The 14541-nt window shown below is 33.9% G+C and overlaps 20 non-coding genes across 20 annotated transcripts; all 20 read left to right on the top strand.

Annotated features, from left to right (window-relative positions):
- The first annotated feature begins 389 nt into the window (after nt 1-389).
- Nucleotides 390-462, top strand: TRNAA-AGC (transfer RNA alanine (anticodon AGC)). Its single transcript has one exon. It is a non-coding gene; the product is annotated as a tRNA-Ala (tRNA).
- Nucleotides 463-1040: 578 nt separating this feature from the next.
- Nucleotides 1041-1113, top strand: TRNAA-AGC (transfer RNA alanine (anticodon AGC)). The gene has a single exon. It is a non-coding gene; the product is annotated as a tRNA-Ala (tRNA).
- A 236-nt stretch (nt 1114-1349) lies between these two features.
- On the top strand, nt 1350-1422 carry TRNAA-AGC (transfer RNA alanine (anticodon AGC)). The gene has a single exon. It is a non-coding gene; the product is annotated as a tRNA-Ala (tRNA).
- A 1175-nt stretch (nt 1423-2597) lies between these two features.
- On the top strand, nt 2598-2670 carry TRNAA-AGC (transfer RNA alanine (anticodon AGC)). The gene has a single exon. It is a non-coding gene; the product is annotated as a tRNA-Ala (tRNA).
- A 235-nt stretch (nt 2671-2905) lies between these two features.
- On the top strand, nt 2906-2978 carry TRNAA-AGC (transfer RNA alanine (anticodon AGC)). The gene has a single exon. It is a non-coding gene; the product is annotated as a tRNA-Ala (tRNA).
- A 243-nt stretch (nt 2979-3221) lies between these two features.
- On the top strand, nt 3222-3294 carry TRNAA-AGC (transfer RNA alanine (anticodon AGC)). Its single transcript has one exon. It is a non-coding gene; the product is annotated as a tRNA-Ala (tRNA).
- Nucleotides 3295-4164: 870 nt separating this feature from the next.
- Nucleotides 4165-4237, top strand: TRNAA-AGC (transfer RNA alanine (anticodon AGC)). The gene has a single exon. It is a non-coding gene; the product is annotated as a tRNA-Ala (tRNA).
- Nucleotides 4238-5106: 869 nt separating this feature from the next.
- Nucleotides 5107-5179, top strand: TRNAA-AGC (transfer RNA alanine (anticodon AGC)). The gene has a single exon. It is a non-coding gene; the product is annotated as a tRNA-Ala (tRNA).
- Nucleotides 5180-6675: 1496 nt separating this feature from the next.
- On the top strand, nt 6676-6748 carry TRNAA-AGC (transfer RNA alanine (anticodon AGC)). The gene has a single exon. It is a non-coding gene; the product is annotated as a tRNA-Ala (tRNA).
- Nucleotides 6749-7326: 578 nt separating this feature from the next.
- On the top strand, nt 7327-7399 carry TRNAA-AGC (transfer RNA alanine (anticodon AGC)). The gene has a single exon. It is a non-coding gene; the product is annotated as a tRNA-Ala (tRNA).
- Nucleotides 7400-7635: 236 nt separating this feature from the next.
- TRNAA-AGC (transfer RNA alanine (anticodon AGC)) lies at nt 7636-7708 on the top strand. Its single transcript has one exon. It is a non-coding gene; the product is annotated as a tRNA-Ala (tRNA).
- Nucleotides 7709-7943: 235 nt separating this feature from the next.
- TRNAA-AGC (transfer RNA alanine (anticodon AGC)) lies at nt 7944-8016 on the top strand. The gene has a single exon. It is a non-coding gene; the product is annotated as a tRNA-Ala (tRNA).
- Nucleotides 8017-8259: 243 nt separating this feature from the next.
- TRNAA-AGC (transfer RNA alanine (anticodon AGC)) lies at nt 8260-8332 on the top strand. Its single transcript has one exon. It is a non-coding gene; the product is annotated as a tRNA-Ala (tRNA).
- An 870-nt stretch (nt 8333-9202) lies between these two features.
- TRNAA-AGC (transfer RNA alanine (anticodon AGC)) lies at nt 9203-9275 on the top strand. The gene has a single exon. It is a non-coding gene; the product is annotated as a tRNA-Ala (tRNA).
- Nucleotides 9276-10144: 869 nt separating this feature from the next.
- Nucleotides 10145-10217, top strand: TRNAA-AGC (transfer RNA alanine (anticodon AGC)). Its single transcript has one exon. It is a non-coding gene; the product is annotated as a tRNA-Ala (tRNA).
- Nucleotides 10218-11713: 1496 nt separating this feature from the next.
- TRNAA-AGC (transfer RNA alanine (anticodon AGC)) lies at nt 11714-11786 on the top strand. The gene has a single exon. It is a non-coding gene; the product is annotated as a tRNA-Ala (tRNA).
- Nucleotides 11787-12364: 578 nt separating this feature from the next.
- On the top strand, nt 12365-12437 carry TRNAA-AGC (transfer RNA alanine (anticodon AGC)). Its single transcript has one exon. It is a non-coding gene; the product is annotated as a tRNA-Ala (tRNA).
- Nucleotides 12438-12673: 236 nt separating this feature from the next.
- Nucleotides 12674-12746, top strand: TRNAA-AGC (transfer RNA alanine (anticodon AGC)). Its single transcript has one exon. It is a non-coding gene; the product is annotated as a tRNA-Ala (tRNA).
- Nucleotides 12747-13921: 1175 nt separating this feature from the next.
- On the top strand, nt 13922-13994 carry TRNAA-AGC (transfer RNA alanine (anticodon AGC)). Its single transcript has one exon. It is a non-coding gene; the product is annotated as a tRNA-Ala (tRNA).
- Nucleotides 13995-14229: 235 nt separating this feature from the next.
- TRNAA-AGC (transfer RNA alanine (anticodon AGC)) lies at nt 14230-14302 on the top strand. The gene has a single exon. It is a non-coding gene; the product is annotated as a tRNA-Ala (tRNA).
- Nucleotides 14303-14541: the final 239 nt, after the last annotated feature.

The following is a 14541-nucleotide window of genomic DNA, read 5'->3' as shown; positions in this document are numbered from 1 at the left end:
AGGAGATACACCTTATAATATGTTAGTAAATCATCTCCCAATGCCATTTTTTTAAAGAAGTCATTCATCAATGGGGAATTAGCTCAGATGGTAGAGCGCTCGCTTAGCATGCGAGAGGTAGCGAGAACGATGCTCGCATTCTCCAAATGTTTTATCCTTTCATTTCATTTGTAGATACCCTTCAAAGTCCAAATGTTTTAATCTTTCATTTTATTTGTATATACCCTTCACAGTTACAAATAGTTTTTTGTCATGCAACATATAAAAATATTTAGTCAGACTTAGCTAATTATGACAACTACTCACACCATTTTAAAAGAGAGACACCTTATAATATGTTAGTAAATCATCTCCCAATGCCATTTTTTTTTAAGTTGTCATTCATCAATGGGGAATTAGCTCAGATGGTAGAGCGCTCGCTTAGCATGCGAGAGGTAGCGAGATCGATGCTCGCATTCTCCAAATGATTTAGCCTTTCATTTCATTTGTAGATACCCTTCACAGTCCAAATGTTTTAATCTTTCATTTTATTTGTATATACCCTTCACAGTTACAAATAGTTTTTTGTATTCACAGTTACAAATAGTTTTTTGTCATGCAACATATAAAAATATTTAGTCAGACTTAGCTAATTATGCCAACTACTCAAACCATTTTAAAAGAGAGACACCTTATAATATGTTAGTAAATCATCTCCCAATGCCATTTTTTTGAAGTAGTCATTCATCAATGGGGAATTAGCTCAGATGGTAGAGCGCTCGCTTAGCATGCGAGAGGTAGCGAGATCGATGCTCACATTCTCCAAATGTTTTATCCTTTCATTTCATTTGTAGATACCCTTCAAAGTCCAAATGTTTTAATCTTTCATTTTATTTGTATTCACAGTTACAAATAGTTTTTTGTCATGCAACATATAAAAATATTTAGTCAGACTTAGCAAAATTATGCCAACTACTCACACCATTTTAAAGGAGAGACACCTTATAATATGTTAGTAAATGATCTCCCAATGCCTTTTTTTGAAGTAGTCATTCATCAATGGGGAATTAGCTCAGATGGTAGAGCGCTCGCTTAGCATGCGAGAGGTAGCGAGATCGATGCTCGCATTCTCCAAATGTTTTATCCTTTCATTTCATTTGTAGATACCCTTCAAAGTCCAAATGTATTAATCTTTCATTTTATTTGTATTCACAGTTACAAATAGTTTTTTGTCATGCAACATATAAAAATATTTAGTCAGACTTAGCAAAATTATGCCAACTACTCACACCATTTTAAAGGAGAGACACCTTATAATATGTTAGTAAATGATCTCCCAATGCCTTTTTTTGAAGTAGTCATTCATCAATGGGGAATTAGCTCAGATGGTAGAGCGCTCGCTTAGCATGCGAGAGGTAGCGAGATCGATGCTCGCATTCTCCAAATGTTTTATCCTTTCATTTCATTTGTAGATACCCTTCAAAGTCCAAATCTTTTAATCTTTCATTTTATTTGTATTCACAGTTACAAATAGTTTTTTGTCATGCAACATATAAAAATATTTAGTCAGACTTAGCTAATTATGCCAACTACTCACACCATTTTAAAGGAGAGACACCTTATAATATGTTAGTAAATGATCTCCCAATGCCTTTTTTTGAAGGAGTCATTCATCAATGGGGAATTAGCTCAGATGGTAGAGCGCTCGCTTAGCATGCAAGAGGTAGTGAGATCGATGCTCGCATTCTCCAAATGTTTTATCCTTTCATTTCATTTGTAGATACCCTTCACAGTCCAAATCTTTTAATCTTTCATTTTATTTGTATATACCCTTCACAGTTACAAATAATTTTTTGTCATGCAACATATAAAAATATTTAGTCAGACTTAGCTAATTATGACTAGTACTCACACCATTTTAAAAGAGAGACACCTTATAATATGTTAGTAAATGATCTCCCAATGCCTTTTTTTGAAGTAGTCCTTCATCAATGGGGAATTAGCTCAGATGGTAGAGCGCTCGCTTAGCATGCGAGAAGTAGCGAGATCGATGCTCGCATTCTCCAAATGTTTTATCCTTTCATTTTATTTGTAGATACCCTTCAAAGTCCAAATGTTTTAATTTTTCATTTTATTTGTATATACCCTTCACAGTTACAAATAGTTTTTTGTCATGCAACATATAAAAATATGTAGTCAGACGCAGCTAATTATGACAACTACTCACACCATTTTAAAAGAGAGACACCTTATAATATGTTAGTAAATCATCTCCCAATGCCATTTTTTTGAACTTGTCATTCATCAATGGGGAATTAGCTCAGATGGTAGAGCGCTCGCTTAGCATGCGAGAGGTAGCGAGATTGATGCTCTCAATTTCCAAATGTTTTATCCTTTCATTTCATTTGTAGATACCCTACACAGTCCAAATGTTTTAATCTTTCATTTTATTTGTATTCACAGTTACAAATAGTTTTTTGTCATGCAACATATCAAAATATTTAGTCAGACTTAGCTAATTATGCCAACTACTCAAACCATTTTAAAGGAGAGACACCTTATAATATGTTAGTAAATCATCTCCCAATGCCATTTTTTTGAAGCAGTCATTCATCAATGGGGAATTAGCTCAGATGGTAGAGCGCTCGCTTAGCATGCGAGAGGTAGCGAGATCGATGCTCGCATTCTCCAAATGTTTTATCCTTTCATTTCATTTGTAGATACCCTTCAAAGTCCAAATGTTTTAATCTTTCATTTTATTTGTATTCACAGTTACAAATAGTTTTTTGTCATGCAACATATAAAAATATTTAGTCAGACTTAGCTAATTATGCCAACTACTCACACCATTTTAAAGGAGAGACACCTTATAATATGTTAGTAAATGATCTCCCAATGCCTTTTTTTGAAGTAGTCATTCATCAATGGGGAATTAGCTCAGATGGTAGAGCGCTCGCTTAGCATGCGAGAGGTAGCGAGATCGATGCTCGCATTCTCCAAATGTTTTATCCTTTCATTTCATTTGTAGATACCCTTCAAAGTCCAAATGTTTTAATCTTTCATTTTATTTGTATATACCCTTCACAGTTACAAATAGTTTTTTGTCATGCAACATATAAAAATATTCAGTCAGACTTAGCTAATTATGCCAACTACTCACACCATTTTAAAGGAGATACACCTTATAATATGTTAGTAAATCATCTCCCAATGCCATTTTTTTAAAGAAGTCATTCATCAATGGGGAATTAGCTCAGATGGTAGAGCGCTCGCTTAGCATGCGAGAGGTAGCGAGATCGATGCTCGCATTCTCCAAATGTTTTATCCTTTCATTTCATTTGTAGATACCCTTCAAAGTCCAAATGTTTTAATCTTTCATTTTATTTGTATATACCCTTCACAGTTACAAATAGTTTTTTGTCATGCAACATATAAAAATATTTAGTCAGACTTAGCTAATTATGACAACTACTCACACCATTTTAAAAGAGAGACACCTTATAATATGTTAGTAAATCATCTCCCAATGCCATTTTTTTTGAAGTTGTCATTCATCAATGGGGAATTAGCTCAGCCGGTAGAGCGCTCACTTAGCATGCGAGAGGTAGCGAGATCGATGCTCGCATTCTCCAAATGATTTAGCCTTTCATTTCATTTGTAGATACCCTTCACAGTCCAAATCTTTTAATCTTTCATTTTATTTGTATTCACAGTTACAAATAGTTTTTTGTCATGCAACATATAAAAATATTCAGTCAGACTTAGCTAATTATGCCAACTACTCACACCATTTTAAAGGAGATACACCTTATAATATGTTAGTAAATCATCTCCCAATGCCATTTTTTTAAAGAAGTCATTCATCAATGGGGAATTAGCTCAGATGGTAGAGCGCTCACTTAGCATGCGAGAGGTAGCGAGAACGATGCTCGCATTCTCCAAATGTTTTATCCTTTCATTTCATTTGTAGATACCCTTCAAAGTCCAAATGTTTTAATCTTTCATTTTATTTGTATATACCCTTCACAGTTACAAATAGTTTTTTGTCATGCAACATATAAAAATATTTAGTCAGACTTAGCTAATTATGACAACTACTCACACCATTTTAAAAGAGAGACACCTTATAATATGTTAGTAAATCATCTCCCAATGCCATTTTTTTTTAAGTTGTCATTCATCAATGGGGAATTAGCTCAGATGGTAGAGCGCTCGCTTAGCATGCGAGAGGTAGCGAGATCGATGCTCGCATTCTCCAAATGATTTAGCCTTTCATTTCATTTGTAGATACCCTTCACAGTCCAAATGTTTTAATCTTTCATTTTATTTGTATATACCCTTCACAGTTACAAATAGTTTTTTGTCATGCAACATATAAAAATATTTAATCAGACTTAGCTAATTATGACAACTACTCACACCATTTTAAAAGAGAGACACCTTATAATATGTTAGAAAATCATCTCCCAATGCCATTTTTTTAACTAGTCTTTCATCAATGGGGAATTAGCTTAGATGGTAGAGTGTTTAGCATGCGAGAGGTAGCGAGATCGATGCTCGCATTCTCCAAATGTTTTATCCTTTCATTTCATTTGTAGATACCCTTCAAAGTCCAAATGTTTTAATCTTTCACTTTATTTGTATATACCCTTCACAGTTACAAATAGTTTTTTGTCATGCAACATATAAAAATATTTAGTCAGACTTAGCTAATTATGCCAACTACTCACACCATTTTAAAAGAGAGACACCTTATAATATGTTAGTAAATAATCTCCCAATGCCATTTTTTTGAAGTTTTTATTCATCAATGGGGAATTAGCTCAGATGGTAGAGCGCTCGCTTAGCATGCGAGAGGTAGCAAGATCGATGCTCGCATTCTCCAACTGTTTTATCCTTTCTTTAATTTGTAGATACCCTTCAAAGTCCAAATGTTTTAATCTTTCATTTTATTTGTATATACCCTTCACAGTTACAAATAGTTTTTTGTCATGCAACATATAAAAATATTCAGTCAGACTTAGCTAATTATGCCAACTACTCACACCATTTTAAAGGAGATACACCTTATAATATGTTAGTAAATCATCTCCCAATGCCATTTTTTTAAAGAAGTCATTCATCAATGGGGAATTAGCTCAGATGGTAGAGCGCTCGCTTAGCATGCGAGAGGTAGCGAGATCGATGCTCGCATTCTCCAAATGTTTTATCCTTTCATTTCATTTGTAGATACCCTTCACAGTCCAAATGTTTTAATCTATCATTTTATTTGTATATACCCTTCACAGTTACAAATAGTTTTTTGTCATGCAACATATAAAAATATTTAGTCAGACTTAGCTAATTATGACAACTACTCACACCATTTTAAAAGAGAGACACCTTATAATATGTTAGTAAATCATCTCCCAATGCCATTTTTTTTGAAGTTGTCATTCATCAATGGGGAATTAGCTCAGACGGTAGAGCGCTCACTTAGCATGCGAGAGGTAGTGAGATCGATGCTCGCATTCTCCAAATGGTTTAGCCTTTCATTTCATTTGTAGATACCCTTCACAGTCCAAATCTTTTAATCTTTCATTTTATTTGTATTCACAGTTACAAATAGTTTTTTGTCATGCAACATATAAAAATATTCAGTCAGACTTAGCTAATTATGCCAACTACTCACACCATTTTAAAGGAGATACACCTTATAATATGTTAGTAAATCATCTCCCAATGCCATTTTTTTAAAGAAGTCATTCATCAATGGGGAATTAGCTCAGATGGTAGAGCGCTCGCTTAGCATGCGAGAGGTAGCGAGAACGATGCTCGCATTCTCCAAATGTTTTATCCTTTCATTTCATTTGTAGATACCTTTCAAAGTCCAAATGTTTTAATCTTTCATTTTATTTGTATATACCCTTCACAGTTACAAATAGTTTTTTGTCATGCAACATATAAAAATATTTAGTCAGACTTAGCTAATTATGACAACTACTCACACCATTTTAAAAGAGAGACACCTTATAATATGTTAGTAAATCATCTCCCAATGCCATTTTTTTTGAAGTTGTCATTTATCAATGGGGAATTAGCTCAGCCGGTAGAGCGCTCACTTAGCATGCGAGAGGTAGCGAGATCGATGCTCGCATTCTCCAAATGATTTAGCCTTTCATTTCATTTGTAGATACCCTTCACAGTCCAAATCTTTTAATCTTTCATTTTATTTGTATTCACAGTTACAAATAGTTTTTTGTCATGCAACATATAAAAATATTCAGTCAGACTTAGCTAATTATGCCAACTACTCACACCATTTTAAAGGAGATACACCTTATAATATGTTAGTAAATCATCTCCCAATGCCATTTTTTTAAAGAAGTCATTCATCAATGGGGAATTAGCTCAGATGGTAGAGCGCTCGCTTAGCATGCGAGAGGTAGCGAGAACGATGCTCGCATTCTCCAAATGTTTTATCCTTTCATTTCATTTGTAGATACCCTTCAAAGTCCAAATGTTTTAATCTTTCATTTTATTTGTATATACCCTTCACAGTTACAAATAGTTTTTTGTCATGCAACATATAAAAATATTTAGTCAGACTTAGCTAATTATGACAACTACTCACACCATTTTAAAAGAGAGACACCTTATAATATGTTAGTAAATCATCTCCCAATGCCATTTTTTTTTAAGTTGTCATTCATCAATGGGGAATTAGCTCAGATGGTAGAGCGCTCGCTTAGCATGCGAGAGGTAGCGAGATCGATGCTCGCATTCTCCAAATGATTTAGCCTTTCATTTCATTTGTAGATACCCTTCACAGTCCAAATGTTTTAATCTTTCATTTTATTTGTATATACCCTTCACAGTTACAAATAGTTTTTTGTATTCACAGTTACAAATAGTTTTTTGTCATGCAACATATAAAAATATTTAGTCAGACTTAGCTAATTATGCCAACTACTCAAACCATTTTAAAGGAGAGACACCTTATAATATGTTAGTAAATCATCTCCCAATGCCATTTTTTTAAAGTAGTCATTCATCAATGGGGAATTAGCTCAGATGGTAGAGCGCTCGCTTAGCATGCGAGAGGTAGCGAGATCGATGCTCACATTCTCCAAATGTTTTATCCTTTCATTTCATTTGTAGATACCCTTCAAAGTCCAAATGTTTTAATCTTTCATTTTATTTGTATTCACAGTTACAAATAGTTTTTTGTCATGCAACATATAAAAATATTTAGTCAGACTTAGCAAAATTATGCCAACTACTCACACCATTTTAAAGGAGAGACACCTTATAATATGTTAGTAAATGATCTCCCAATGCCTTTTTTTGAAGTAGTCATTCATCAATGGGGAATTAGCTCAGATGGTAGAGCGCTCGCTTAGCATGCGAGAGGTAGCGAGATCGATGCTCGCATTCTCCAAATGTTTTATCCTTTCATTTCATTTGTAGATACCCTTCAAAGTCCAAATGTTTTAATCTTTCATTTTATTTGTATTCACAGTTACAAATAGTTTTTTGTCATGCAACATATAAAAATATTCAGTCAGACTTAGCAAAATTATGCCAACTACTCACACCATTTTAAAGGAGAGACACCTTATAATATGTTAGTAAATGATCTCCCAATGCCTTTTTTTGAAGTAGTCATTCATCAATGGGGAATTAGCTCAGATGGTAGAGCGCTCGCTTAGCATGCGAGAGGTAGCGAGATCGATGCTCGCATTCTCCAAATGTTTTATCCTTTCATTTCATTTGTAGATACCCTTCAAAGTCCAAATGTTTTAATCTTTCATTTTATTTGTATTCACAGTTACAAATAGTTTTTTGTCATGCAACATATAAAAATATTTAGTCAGACTTAGCTAATTATGCCAACTACTCACACCATTTTAAAGGAGAGACACCTTATAATATGTTAGTAAATGATCTCCCAATGCCTTTTTTTGAAGTAGTCATTCATCAATGGGGAATTAGCTCAGATGGTAGAGCGCTCGCTTAGCATGCGAGAGGTAGCGAGATCGATGCTCGCATTCTCCAAATGTTTTATCCTTTCATTTCATTTGTAGATACCCTTCAAAGTCCAAATGTTTTAATCTTTCATTTTATTTGTATATACCCTTCACAGTTACAAATAGTTTTTTGTCATGCAACATATAAAAATATTCAGTCAGACTTAGCTAATTATGCCAACTACTCACACCATTTTAAAGGAGATACACCTTATAATATGTTAGTAAATCATCTCCCAATGCCATTTTTTTAAAGAAGTCATTCATCAATGGGGAATTAGCTCAGATGGTAGAGCGCTCGCTTAGCATGCGAGAGGTAGCGAGATCGATGCTCGCATTCTCCAAATGTTTTATCCTTTCATTTCATTTGTAGATACCCTTCAAAGTCCAAATGTTTTAATCTTTCATTTTATTTGTATATACCCTTCACAGTTACAAATAGTTTTTTGTCATGCAACATATAAAAATATTTAGTCAGACTTAGCTAATTATGACAACTACTCACACCATTTTAAAAGAGAGACACCTTATAATATGTTAGTAAATCATCTCCCAATGCCATTTTTTTTGAAGTTGTCATTCATCAATGGGGAATTAGCTCAGCCGGTAGAGCGCTCACTTAGCATGCGAGAGGTAGCGAGATCGATGCTCGCATTCTCCAAATGATTTAGCCTTTCATTTCATTTGTAGATACCCTTCACAGTCCAAATCTTTTAATCTTTCATTTTATTTGTATTCACAGTTACAAATAGTTTTTTGTCATGCAACATATAAAAATATTCAGTCAGACTTAGCTAATTATGCCAACTACTCACACCATTTTAAAGGAGATACACCTTATAATATGTTAGTAAATCATCTCCCAATGCCATTTTTTTAAAGAAGTCATTCATCAATGGGGAATTAGCTCAGATGGTAGAGCGCTCACTTAGCATGCGAGAGGTAGCGAGAACGATGCTCGCATTCTCCAAATGTTTTATCCTTTCATTTCATTTGTAGATACCCTTCAAAGTCCAAATGTTTTAATCTTTCATTTTATTTGTATATACCCTTCACAGTTACAAATAGTTTTTTGTCATGCAACATATAAAAATATTTAGTCAGACTTAGCTAATTATGACAACTACTCACACCATTTTAAAAGAGAGACACCTTATAATATGTTAGTAAATCATCTCCCAATGCCATTTTTTTTTAAGTTGTCATTCATCAATGGGGAATTAGCTCAGATGGTAGAGCGCTCGCTTAGCATGCGAGAGGTAGCGAGATCGATGCTCGCATTCTCCAAATGATTTAGCCTTTCATTTCATTTGTAGATACCCTTCACAGTCCAAATGTTTTAATCTTTCATTTTATTTGTATATACCCTTCACAGTTACAAATAGTTTTTTGTCATGCAACATATAAAAATATTTAATCAGACTTAGCTAATTATGACAACTACTCACACCATTTTAAAAGAGAGACACCTTATAATATGTTAGAAAATCATCTCCCAATGCCATTTTTTTAACTAGTCTTTCATCAATGGGGAATTAGCTTAGATGGTAGAGTGTTTAGCATGCGAGAGGTAGCGAGATCGATGCTCGCATTCTCCAAATGTTTTATCCTTTCATTTCATTTGTAGATACCCTTCAAAGTCCAAATGTTTTAATCTTTCACTTTATTTGTATATACCCTTCACAGTTACAAATAGTTTTTTGTCATGCAACATATAAAAATATTTAGTCAGACTTAGCTAATTATGCCAACTACTCACACCATTTTAAAAGAGAGACACCTTATAATATGTTAGTAAATAATCTCCCAATGCCATTTTTTTGAAGTTTTTATTCATCAATGGGGAATTAGCTCAGATGGTAGAGCGCTCGCTTAGCATGCGAGAGGTAGCAAGATCGATGCTCGCATTCTCCAACTGTTTTATCCTTTCTTTAATTTGTAGATACCCTTCAAAGTCCAAATGTTTTAATCTTTCATTTTATTTGTATATACCCTTCACAGTTACAAATAGTTTTTTGTCATGCAACATATAAAAATATTCAGTCAGACTTAGCTAATTATGCCAACTACTCACACCATTTTAAAGGAGATACACCTTATAATATGTTAGTAAATCATCTCCCAATGCCATTTTTTTAAAGAAGTCATTCATCAATGGGGAATTAGCTCAGATGGTAGAGCGCTCGCTTAGCATGCGAGAGGTAGCGAGATCGATGCTCGCATTCTCCAAATGTTTTATCCTTTCATTTCATTTGTAGATACCCTTCACAGTCCAAATGTTTTAATCTATCATTTTATTTGTATATACCCTTCACAGTTACAAATAGTTTTTTGTCATGCAACATATAAAAATATTTAGTCAGACTTAGCTAATTATGACAACTACTCACACCATTTTAAAAGAGAGACACCTTATAATATGTTAGTAAATCATCTCCCAATGCCATTTTTTTTGAAGTTGTCATTCATCAATGGGGAATTAGCTCAGACGGTAGAGCGCTCACTTAGCATGCGAGAGGTAGTGAGATCGATGCTCGCATTCTCCAAATGGTTTAGCCTTTCATTTCATTTGTAGATACCCTTCACAGTCCAAATCTTTTAATCTTTCATTTTATTTGTATTCACAGTTACAAATAGTTTTTTGTCATGCAACATATAAAAATATTCAGTCAGACTTAGCTAATTATGCCAACTACTCACACCATTTTAAAGGAGATACACCTTATAATATGTTAGTAAATCATCTCCCAATGCCATTTTTTTAAAGAAGTCATTCATCAATGGGGAATTAGCTCAGATGGTAGAGCGCTCGCTTAGCATGCGAGAGGTAGCGAGAACGATGCTCGCATTCTCCAAATGTTTTATCCTTTCATTTCATTTGTAGATACCTTTCAAAGTCCAAATGTTTTAATCTTTCATTTTATTTGTATATACCCTTCACAGTTACAAATAGTTTTTTGTCATGCAACATATAAAAATATTTAGTCAGACTTAGCTAATTATGACAACTACTCACACCATTTTAAAAGAGAGACACCTTATAATATGTTAGTAAATCATCTCCCAATGCCATTTTTTTTGAAGTTGTCATTTATCAATGGGGAATTAGCTCAGCCGGTAGAGCGCTCACTTAGCATGCGAGAGGTAGCGAGATCGATGCTCGCATTCTCCAAATGATTTAGCCTTTCATTTCATTTGTAGATACCCTTCACAGTCCAAATCTTTTAATCTTTCATTTTATTTGTATTCACAGTTACAAATAGTTTTTTGTCATGCAACATATAAAAATATTCAGTCAGACTTAGCTAATTATGCCAACTACTCACACCATTTTAAAGGAGATACACCTTATAATATGTTAGTAAATCATCTCCCAATGCCATTTTTTTAAAGAAGTCATTCATCAATGGGGAATTAGCTCAGATGGTAGAGCGCTCGCTTAGCATGCGAGAGGTAGCGAGAACGATGCTCGCATTCTCCAAATGTTTTATCCTTTCATTTCATTTGTAGATACCCTTCAAAGTCCAAATGTTTTAATCTTTCATTTTATTTGTATATACCCTTCACAGTTACAAATAGTTTTTTGTCATGCAACATATAAAAATATTTAGTCAGACTTAGCTAATTATGACAACTACTCACACCATTTTAAAAGAGAGACACCTTATAATATGTTAGTAAATCATCTCCCAATGCCATTTTTTTTTAAGTTGTCATTCATCAATGGGGAATTAGCTCAGATGGTAGAGCGCTCGCTTAGCATGCGAGAGGTAGCGAGATCGATGCTCGCATTCTCCAAATGATTTAGCCTTTCATTTCATTTGTAGATACCCTTCACAGTCCAAATGTTTTAATCTTTCATTTTATTTGTATATACCCTTCACAGTTACAAATAGTTTTTTGTATTCACAGTTACAAATAGTTTTTTGTCATGCAACATATAAAAATATTTAGTCAGACTTAGCTAATTATGCCAACTACTCAAACCATTTTAAAGGAGAGACACCTTATAATATGTTAGTAAATCATCTCCCAATGCCATTTTTTTAAAGTAGTCATTCATCAATGGGGAATTAGCTCAGATGGTAGAGCGCTCGCTTAGCATGCGAGAGGTAGCGAGATCGATGCTCACATTCTCCAAATGTTTTATCCTTTCATTTCATTTGTAGATACCCTTCAAAGTCCAAATGTTTTAATCTTTCATTTTATTTGTATTCACAGTTACAAATAGTTTTTTGTCATGCAACATATAAAAATATTTAGTCAGACTTAGCAAAATTATGCCAACTACTCACACCATTTTAAAGGAGAGACACCTTATAATATGTTAGTAAATGATCTCCCAATGCCTTTTTTTGAAGTAGTCATTCATCAATGGGGAATTAGCTCAGATGGTAGAGCGCTCGCTTAGCATGCGAGAGGTAGCGAGATCGATGCTCGCATTCTCCAAATGTTTTATCCTTTCATTTCATTTGTAGATACCCTTCAAAGTCCAAATGTTTTAATCTTTCATTTTATTTGTATTCACAGTTACAAATAGTTTTTTGTCATGCAACATATAAAAATATTCAGTCAGACTTAGCAAAATTATGCCAACTACTCACACCATTTTAAAGGAGAGACACCTTATAATATGTTAGTAAATGATCTCCCAATGCCTTTTTTTGAAGTAGTCATTCATCAATGGGGAATTAGCTCAGATGGTAGAGCGCTCGCTTAGCATGCGAGAGGTAGCGAGATCGATGCTCGCATTCTCCAAATGTTTTATCCTTTCATTTCATTTGTAGATACCCTTCAAAGTCCAAATCTTTTAATCTTTCATTTTATTTGTATTCACAGTTACAAATAGTTTTTTGTCATGCAACATATAAAAATATTTAGTCAGACTTAGCTAATTATGCCAACTACTCACACCATTTTAAAGGAGAGACACCTTATAATATGTTAGTAAATGATCTCCCAATGCCTTTTTTTGAAGGAGTCATTCATCAATGGGGAATTAGCTCAGATGGTAGAGCGCTCGCTTAGCATGCAAGAGGTAGTGAGATCGATGCTCGCATTCTCCAAATGTTTTATCCTTTCATTTCATTTGTAGATACCCTTCACAGTCCAAATCTTTTAATCTTTCATTTTATTTGTATATACCCTTCACAGTTACAAATAGTTTTTTGTCATGCAACATATAAAAATATTTAGTCAGACTTAGCTAATTATGACTAGTACTCACACCATTTTAAAAGAGAGACACCTTATAATATGTTAGTAAATGATCTCCCAATGCCTTTTTTTGAAGTAGTCCTTCATCAATGGGGAATTAGCTCAGATGGTAGAGCGCTCGCTTAGCATGCGAGAAGTAGCGAGATCGATGCTCGCATTCTCCAAATGTTTTATCCTTTCATTTCATTTGTAGATACCCTTCAAAGTCCAAATGTTTTAATTTTTCATTTTATTTGTATATACCCTTCACAGTTACAAATAGTTTTTTGTCATGCAACATATAAAAATATGTAGTCAGACGCAGCTAATTATGACAACTACTCACACCATTTTAAAAGAGAGACACCTTATAATATGTTAGTAAATCATCTCCCAATGCCATTTTTTTGAACTTGTCATTCATCAATGGGGAATTAGCTCAGATGGTAGAGCGCTCGCTTAGCATGCGAGAGGTAGCGAGATTGATGCTCTCAATTTCCAAATGTTTTATCCTTTCATTTCATTTGTAGATACCCTACACAGTCCAAATGTTTTAATCTTTCATTTTATTTGTATTCACAGTTACAAATAGTTTTTTGTCATGCAACATATCAAAATATTTAGTCAGACTTAGCTAATTATGCCAACTACTCAAACCATTTTAAAGGAGAGACACCTTATAATATGTTAGTAAATCATCTCCCAATGCCATTTTTTTGAAGCAGTCATTCATCAATGGGGAATTAGCTCAGATGGTAGAGCGCTCGCTTAGCATGCGAGAGGTAGCGAGATCGATGCTCGCATTCTCCAAATGTTTTATCCTTTCATTTCATTTGTAGATACCCTTCAAAGTCCAAATGTTTTAATCTTTCATTTTATTTGTATTCACAGTTACAAATAGTTTTTTGTCATGCAACATATAAAAATATTTAGTCAGACTTAGCTAATTATGCCAACTACTCACACCATTTTAAAGGAGAGACACCTTATAATATGTTAGTAAATGATCTCCCAATGCCTTTTTTTGAAGTAGTCATTCATCAATGGGGAATTAGCTCAGATGGTAGAGCGCTCGCTTAGCATGCGAGAGGTAGCGAGATCGATGCTCGCATTCTCCAAATGTTTTATCCTTTCATTTCATTTGTAGATACCCTTCAAAGTCCAAATGTTTTAATCTTTCATTTTATTTGTATATACCCTTCACAGTTACAAATAGTTTTTTGTCATGCAACATATAAAAATATTCAGTCAGACTTAGCTAATTATGCCAACTACTCACACCATTTTAAAGGAGATACACCTTATAATATGTTAGTAAATCATCTCCCAATGCCATTTTTTTAAAGAAGTCATTCAT

The sequence above is a fragment of the Crinia signifera genome, chromosome 3, assembly GCF_055691185.1.
Source record: "Crinia signifera chromosome 3, ASM5569118v1, whole genome shotgun sequence".
Lineage (NCBI taxonomy): Eukaryota > Metazoa > Chordata > Amphibia > Anura > Myobatrachidae > Crinia > Crinia signifera.
This window is presented reverse-complemented; position numbering and strand designations above follow the sequence as displayed.